Source organism: Babylonia areolata, chromosome 6, assembly GCF_041734735.1.
Source record: "Babylonia areolata isolate BAREFJ2019XMU chromosome 6, ASM4173473v1, whole genome shotgun sequence".
Lineage (NCBI taxonomy): Eukaryota > Metazoa > Mollusca > Gastropoda > Neogastropoda > Buccinidae > Babylonia > Babylonia areolata.
Window position 1 is genome coordinate 11715774 of NC_134881.1, and position 6968 is coordinate 11722741.

Here is a 6968-nt window from a genome sequence, read left to right on the forward strand (position 1 = left end):
TTTTTTGTTATCTTTTTGTTTTATTTATTGTGGATAGATAGGGGTTATAGGAAATGTTTCTAAATCTGAATAAATGCGACAGCTCAGGACAACAAAAACTAAAACGGCTAAACTCAGCTTATCCATCTCTTGTGATTAAAACAAAATCAAAGGAAATAACCACTAAACATCTACATGTTGTGTTCAAAACAAATTCTGCCACGGACTAAAAGCAAATTTTAGAATAGATAAAAGAACTATGGTTATCTGCACACATTATACATGCGTCGTATTTCTAGACTACAAAGAAATGTCTGTCGGTGTGTGAGTGACCACTGGCCGTCCACTTCTTGTCCCGAGGTCGGGTGGATGGAAGGACATGTCCACTTGGTCGTGCTCATCACACTCAAGTCACTTGCTGCAGGTCGGTTTTCAGTCTGAAAGTATCAATGACTTTTAATCAGTTAATGACTGCATGTACGTAGTTTGCCATTTTAATTGTGTGTATGATTTGATAGGCTCACGTAGTGTTTATATCATATTTTTAGTAAGCTCACGTAATTGTTCTATTGGAGAGCATCAATTGTGTTTGTGTGGTTTTTGGGTTGTTTTTTGTTTGTTTGTTTGTTGTTGTTTTTTCGTTGTTGTTTTTTTTGTTTGTTTGTTTTTGGTTTTTGGTTTGTTTTTTCATAGGCGATGCGAGGTCACTGGAACTTTGCCTTCGACTTGAGTTCCGATGATTTGTTTCTTGAATTAAAGACATCCCATAAAAATGTATGCCTTGAGGTACAGTCCATGCTGCCTTGGGTTTATGGTCCACTGAAAGTTGAGGTGTCTAGATGCTGGTCTTTTAGAGATCGTACACATAGTTTGTTTGCATAAACGTTGAACATCATCACCTGTCATTTCTAACCTACACACCAAACGAATGTAACAAAATGTTAATTCATGGCATATTTGGCAATTACATCACACACATGTGCAATACGATAACACTGTAACAAACAAACAACACAAATATAACCTTAGAATAAAAATATAGAACACGAAGATAATCAACATGTATTCCACACTTTCTTGAAAATTCCTCGCCTTGTTAAAAAAAAACTGGCCACTTTCGTAAAGGACATGTTGCACACACACACAAAAATTAATTTGTCCAGGTTTTGAAGTGAAAACATTCATGATTAGTTTTAGATTAGTTATTATAAAAGATAGGTTCTGCTACAATTATTAATTTTAGATTAGTTATTATAAAAGATAGGTTCTGCTACAGTTATCAATTTTAGATTAGTTATTATAAAAGGTAGGTTCTGCTACAGTTTCGTCGTTCTTAGTTAACTACCTGAGTACCGGATCTATCATAAGCATCAAAGAAACACGTCTCTCCAGAAAGGATTATGGTGGTTGTGTGATGAAGGTGACGACAGCAAACCTTTTCCTTTGAAGGGGGCGGGAGTCGTGATACACGTGGCTGCTGATCACTGGGTGGAGGGGGGACATACCCCCGGTCTGCGACTCGTCACAGTGAAAATAGGCCCCAGTCTGAAACGCAGTCAATGGATGGCTGAAATTCTCTTGTTTTTCTGTAGCCTGTCGCCTTGGTCTCCTTGAAACAAACTAATCAAGACCTCTCATTGAGTCCCTTTTTTATTATTTTTTTTTTCCGGTACTGCTATTATGTACTGCTATTATGATTGGAACGAAACATTCTTCTCAACTCCACTCGTGATGTCAGGTTCTTAGAACTTTTTAAACGCCTGCAAAGAGGTATTTTCTTCCAAAGCATTTCACGATCGGACTCAACCGACATTGTAATACATTAATACAATACAGGGTTTTCTAGACATAGAAGAGCAAAGAAGTAATGGAGAATCTTCATCTGTTCATCTGATGGCCCAGAGGGTAACGCGTCCGCCTAGGAAGCGAGAGAATCTGAGCGCGCTGGTTCGAATCACGGCTCAGCCGCCGATATTTTCTCCCCCTCCACTAAACCTTGAGTGGTGGTCATTCGGATGAGACGATAAACCGAGGTCCCGTGTGCAGCATGCACTTAGCGCACGTAAAAGAACCCAGGGCAAGAATAGGGTTGTTCCTGGCAAAATTCTGAAGAAAAATCCACTTCGATAGGAAAAACAAATAAAACTGCACGCAGGAAAAAATACAAAAAAAATGGGTGGCGCTGTAGTGTAGCGACGCGTTCTCCATGAGGAGAGCAGCCCGAATTTCACACAGAGAAATCTGTTGTGATACAAATACAAAATGGGAATGTACACAAACATCAATACTTAAGTACTAGTAAGAATCCATTGAGGGTATAGTTCTGATCAAGGTAATCTGCAACTGTGGTGCAAAGTCTGGCTTATCGGTTCTTGTTGTCTGGAAGCTGTGAATCAATCCGGGAAAGTTTGCAATATATAGTGTGTATTGTTTTCCACCCTCGAAGATGATGTGGTTTTAACGTTTTGTTTAGAAAGGGAAACAATCCGTGTCTTGTTTTATTGTCTCCCATGGATTGTTGACTGAGACCTTATGGCGAAAAAAACTAGACATTTTTGGTTTTGAAGATAGCCTAAGTACTGCTCTTAGTTACTTTATTCAAAATAAAAGTATGTAGAATGTGTTAGATCTGGATATATCTATCTCATATCACATCAAAAGTACTATAACTTGTGTGTGTGTGTGTGTGTGTATGTGTGTGTGTGCGTGTGTGTGTGTGTGTGTGTGTGTGTGTGTGTGTGTGTGTGTGTGTGTGTGTGTGTGTGTGTGCCAGAGAGAGAGAGAAAGAGAGAGAGAGAGAAACAGAAACAGAAACAGAGAAATAGAGAAACAGAGGAAGACAGAGACAGAGAGAGAAGAGTATCTGTGTGTAGGGGTGGGGGGTGGGGTGGGGGAGTTGAATGTCCGTACACGCACACATCTTATGCGGGCACAACTTCATGGAAGAATTTAAGCATTTTGCTATGACAAGGTAAATCAACACAACCGCCAAACTGAAGTCATTGACAACACAAGAGATAATGACGACGACGATGATACTGATGATGGTCACAGTGAGCGTGACTGGCTGCCCATACCTGCACATGGCGGAAGACAGAACACAGGGATTGGAGAAGTTGCCGATGTAGTCGACACACACGGGGTCGTAATGCATTGGGCAGGGAATATAAGGGCACCGAGCCGGTTCTGAACCTGCACACACACACACAGACACACACAGACACACCCGCATGCACACGCATGCGCACACATGCAAGCATACGCACACACATACACACACGCGCACGTACGCACACAACATACACACATGTATGCAAACACACACACACACACACACACACACACACACACACACACACACACACACACACACACACAAACACACGCGCACACGCGCAAATTATTCTCTTGCTTGACTGCTGTTACCACGCCTTTCAGAACGTAGAACAGTGGGACATACAGTACAACAATGACGTAAGACGTGTTCAACGGTCTTGAAATACAATCGTTTTTCATACTTCTGTTAAATTTGCCAGTACAAAATGTGGCGAAACTTGAGAGAGAAGCAAACATTTACACGAAATGTTGGAGCAGATAAATCGACGAATCCCCTCTTCTCTCTCTCTCTCTCTCTCTCTCTCTCTCTCTCTCTCTCTCTCTCTCTCTCTCTCTCTCTCCACAAACACACACACACTATTCCACTGCAGGGATACCGCAGAAGCAGGAGACAAACTAGTCATTCAACATGTATATCGATAAATGGAGTGGAGTGATGGCTTTGAGGTAACACGTCCGCCTAGGAAGCGAGAGAATCTGAGCGCGCTGGTTCGAATCACGGCTCAGCCGAAGATATTTTCTCCCCCTCCACTAGACCTTCAGTAGTGGTCTGGACGCTAGTCATTCGGATGAGACGATAAACCGAGGTCGATAGGATAAACAAATAAAACTGCACGCAGGAAATAATACAAAAAAGGTGGCGCTGTAGTGTAGCGACGCGCTCTCCCTGGGGAGAGCAGCCCGAATTTCACACAGAGAAATATGTTGTGATAAAAAGAAATACAAATAAAAATAAACCACGTTAAGATATCAACCCAGAGAAAACCATCCATACAATCAATAATCACAGCAGACGACAACAACAGAAACCCTTAAAAAAAGTAATCTAAAGTGAATCATACACACACTACCACACCCGTACACATGCAATAATATTCATAGTTAAAGGACAGGCGTAATTAACAGTATACTAAAAGTTGACACAGACATAATTATAATAACAGTTTGCTGTTCGCAAGAGAACACGAACAGACAGAATCAAGTCATCAATGTCCTGACTTCAGCAGCGGAGTATGCTAATAATAATAATAATACATAGTTTTTCTATGGCGCAATATCCACCACCAATGCTGCTCAAAGCGCCTTACATATCCAGTCGACTATAAACATGCCTTAAAAAACACATCAACCGCTATCTGACAGTGGAAAACATCCAGCGTGTTCATATGAATGAAAAAGCACACTTAAGAGATTAATCAGATTATAAAAGCTGTGAAGTAAATAAGGCTTAGATTAAAACAAAATGTGCAAATGCTGCAAATGTACGAGACGTGGACAGGCTGTGTCAGATCAGTCCTGTTGGGCAAAGCCAGCAACCAAACATCAACCACTGAAAGAAAAGGATTGTACAGCCACGACTGGTCAGGTTGATGAAAAAGCAAGATGATTAAGACACCCTGTCTTTGGAAGTCCCCCCCCCATCCCCCCGACACACACACACACCCCACCTCCCGAAAACGGAGTATGGCTGCCTACCTGGCGGGGTAAAAACGGTTATACACGTAAAAGCCCACTGGTGTACGTATACAAGTGAACGTGGGAGTTGCAGTCCATGAACAAAGAAGAAGAAGAAGAAGGAAGTAAAGATAAACTCAGTCTGAAGTTGCCCAGACTATCGTGTACTTGGATAACAAATCAGCAGGTCCAGATGGTGTGCCAGCAGAAGCACCACATGAGATGCTGTACCACAGATCAGTGATACTGTACTCACTGCACAAAGTAAGTGCCTGAAGGGTGGGTAAAAACGGGGTATTTCGTGAAGCTCCGGAACCGGAGATCTCTTATCTTTCAACAACTGGTGGGATGTAATTCTGCTTACTGTTCCCTGCAAGATCGTGGCCAGAATTATGCTTGCACCTAAAGGGAAGCCTGCTTGAAGATAAAGCTGGCTTGCGGTAAGACAATTCATGCACAGTCCATACTTCCACACCTCACATCATCACAACACAGTCAAAGGAATAGTAGTCGACCTCTACCCCACCAAACACTTGTAGACTTAGAGAAATCGTCTGAGAGTGTGGAGAGAAGCTATCAGGAAAGTCTGTTTATCTTAAGATATACAGACACTTCTGGAGTCTGGTCAGAAATGTTGACCCAGTTACATTCTCAAATACGCACCCGTAAGGCAAGTAACACTCTATATTGTCTGTCTTGTCATCTGAGCCCGTAGCACATTCAAAATAGCCCTGGGCAGGAGACAGCCAAAAGTCACGTGATACATTGACCTGGTTCGAACCCAAGACCCAGTTGCTAGGCCGAGACACTGGCCACTTCACCACCACGTCTAGTGAGCGGCGATAACTTTCTCCCAACGCTTGGAGACATCAGTACAGAGCTGCTGGCAGCACTTCCCTCACTGTACTGGTACGCCTTCAACGACGAACACGAGAGTGGGATTTCTGCACCGATGGGACTGGAACCATCGATATCAGAAACGTATGATTATCGTGTTCGACCATGTCCATCAGAACAGCAGAAGAGGTAACTGCTGTCCCGACAATCTGGGCTAGAATTTGAGAGTGTCTTGTCCAAGCTACATCCGCACTCTCTTGGCCAAGAGGGCTTTGATTTTTTTTTTAACGTAAAAAATAGCCAAAGGTGCAGACAGAAGTGAGAATTGTGACAGTGGTCTGCGGGTCCGTGGGGTTACATGATGACTGTAAGATTGGTATTTTGTGCACGTTAAGGAGAGATTCCTGGACTGAAAGTTGAACAGACATTCCACAGGTTTTGAGTTCAGATACCTGGACGCTTGACCTGAAAAATGACCTAATGGGTTCCCGTTCTGATGCGTTGTTTTCTCGTGGTATCAGTGACGGGTCCTTTTTCTCCATTCTCCAAAAAACAGCCACCTCCATTTACAAAAACAAACAAGCAAAAGAACGAAATAAAAAACAAACAACCGACCCTCCCCCCCCCCCCCCCCCCCCCAAAAAAAAAAAAAAAAAAAGCAAAAAACACAACAAACAAACAAACAGACAAGCCACATACTAGGGATGAATGACTAAGGTAAAACTTAAATGTTGCACAGCTTGCATGAAACCAGACAGTTTTTCAGTACCTACCAGTCTTTAGCGGGGAACTTAGGTTAAGTGCACTTGAACACGGAATAACTCACGGCGTTTGGCAAATTCCTTTTCTGTCAGTGAAGCGAGGAAACCTTCAGCGTCGCGGCGTCTGGGGCCCACAGAGGGACAGCCACCATCATGCTGTCTGGTGGTAACCAGCCGTTCCATCCGCACTCTGGAACACGACAAAAGCATGACCCCCAAAAGCGGAGTATGGTTGCCTACATGGCGGGGTAAAAACGGTCATACACGTAAAAGCCCATTCGTGTGCATACGAGTGAACGTGGGATTTGCAGCCCACGAACGCAGAAGAAGAAGAAGAAGACAAAAGCATGGTATTCTTTCCTCAAAGAAATCCCTTTTTTAGGTTGTGAATGTTTGGATATGCTATGATTGCTTTTTTTTTTTTTTTTTTTTTTTTTTTTTGCTTTTTTTTTTAAGAACATTTGTGTTCCTTTTCGTTCTGTTTTTTCCCCGTGCTTTAAAAGGAAGTAATATGTGCTTGTGACAAACATAAAAATAACAAGAGAACAACAACCACCACCCAACAGCAGTATCAAGAGCAACAAAGTATTAGGTAATCTT

The 6968-nt window shown here is 42.4% G+C and overlaps 1 long non-coding RNA gene across 1 annotated transcript; it reads right to left on the bottom strand.

Moving 5' to 3' along the window:
* LOC143283285 (uncharacterized) lies at nucleotides 1–6559 on the bottom strand. Its single transcript, XR_013055384.1, has 4 exons — nucleotides 6434–6559; nucleotides 3057–3171; nucleotides 1415–1524; nucleotides 1–416 (listed from the first exon to the last, which is right to left on the bottom strand). It is a non-coding gene; the product is annotated as an uncharacterized LOC143283285 (long non-coding RNA).
* Between the last annotated feature and the right edge of the window lie 409 nt (nucleotides 6560–6968).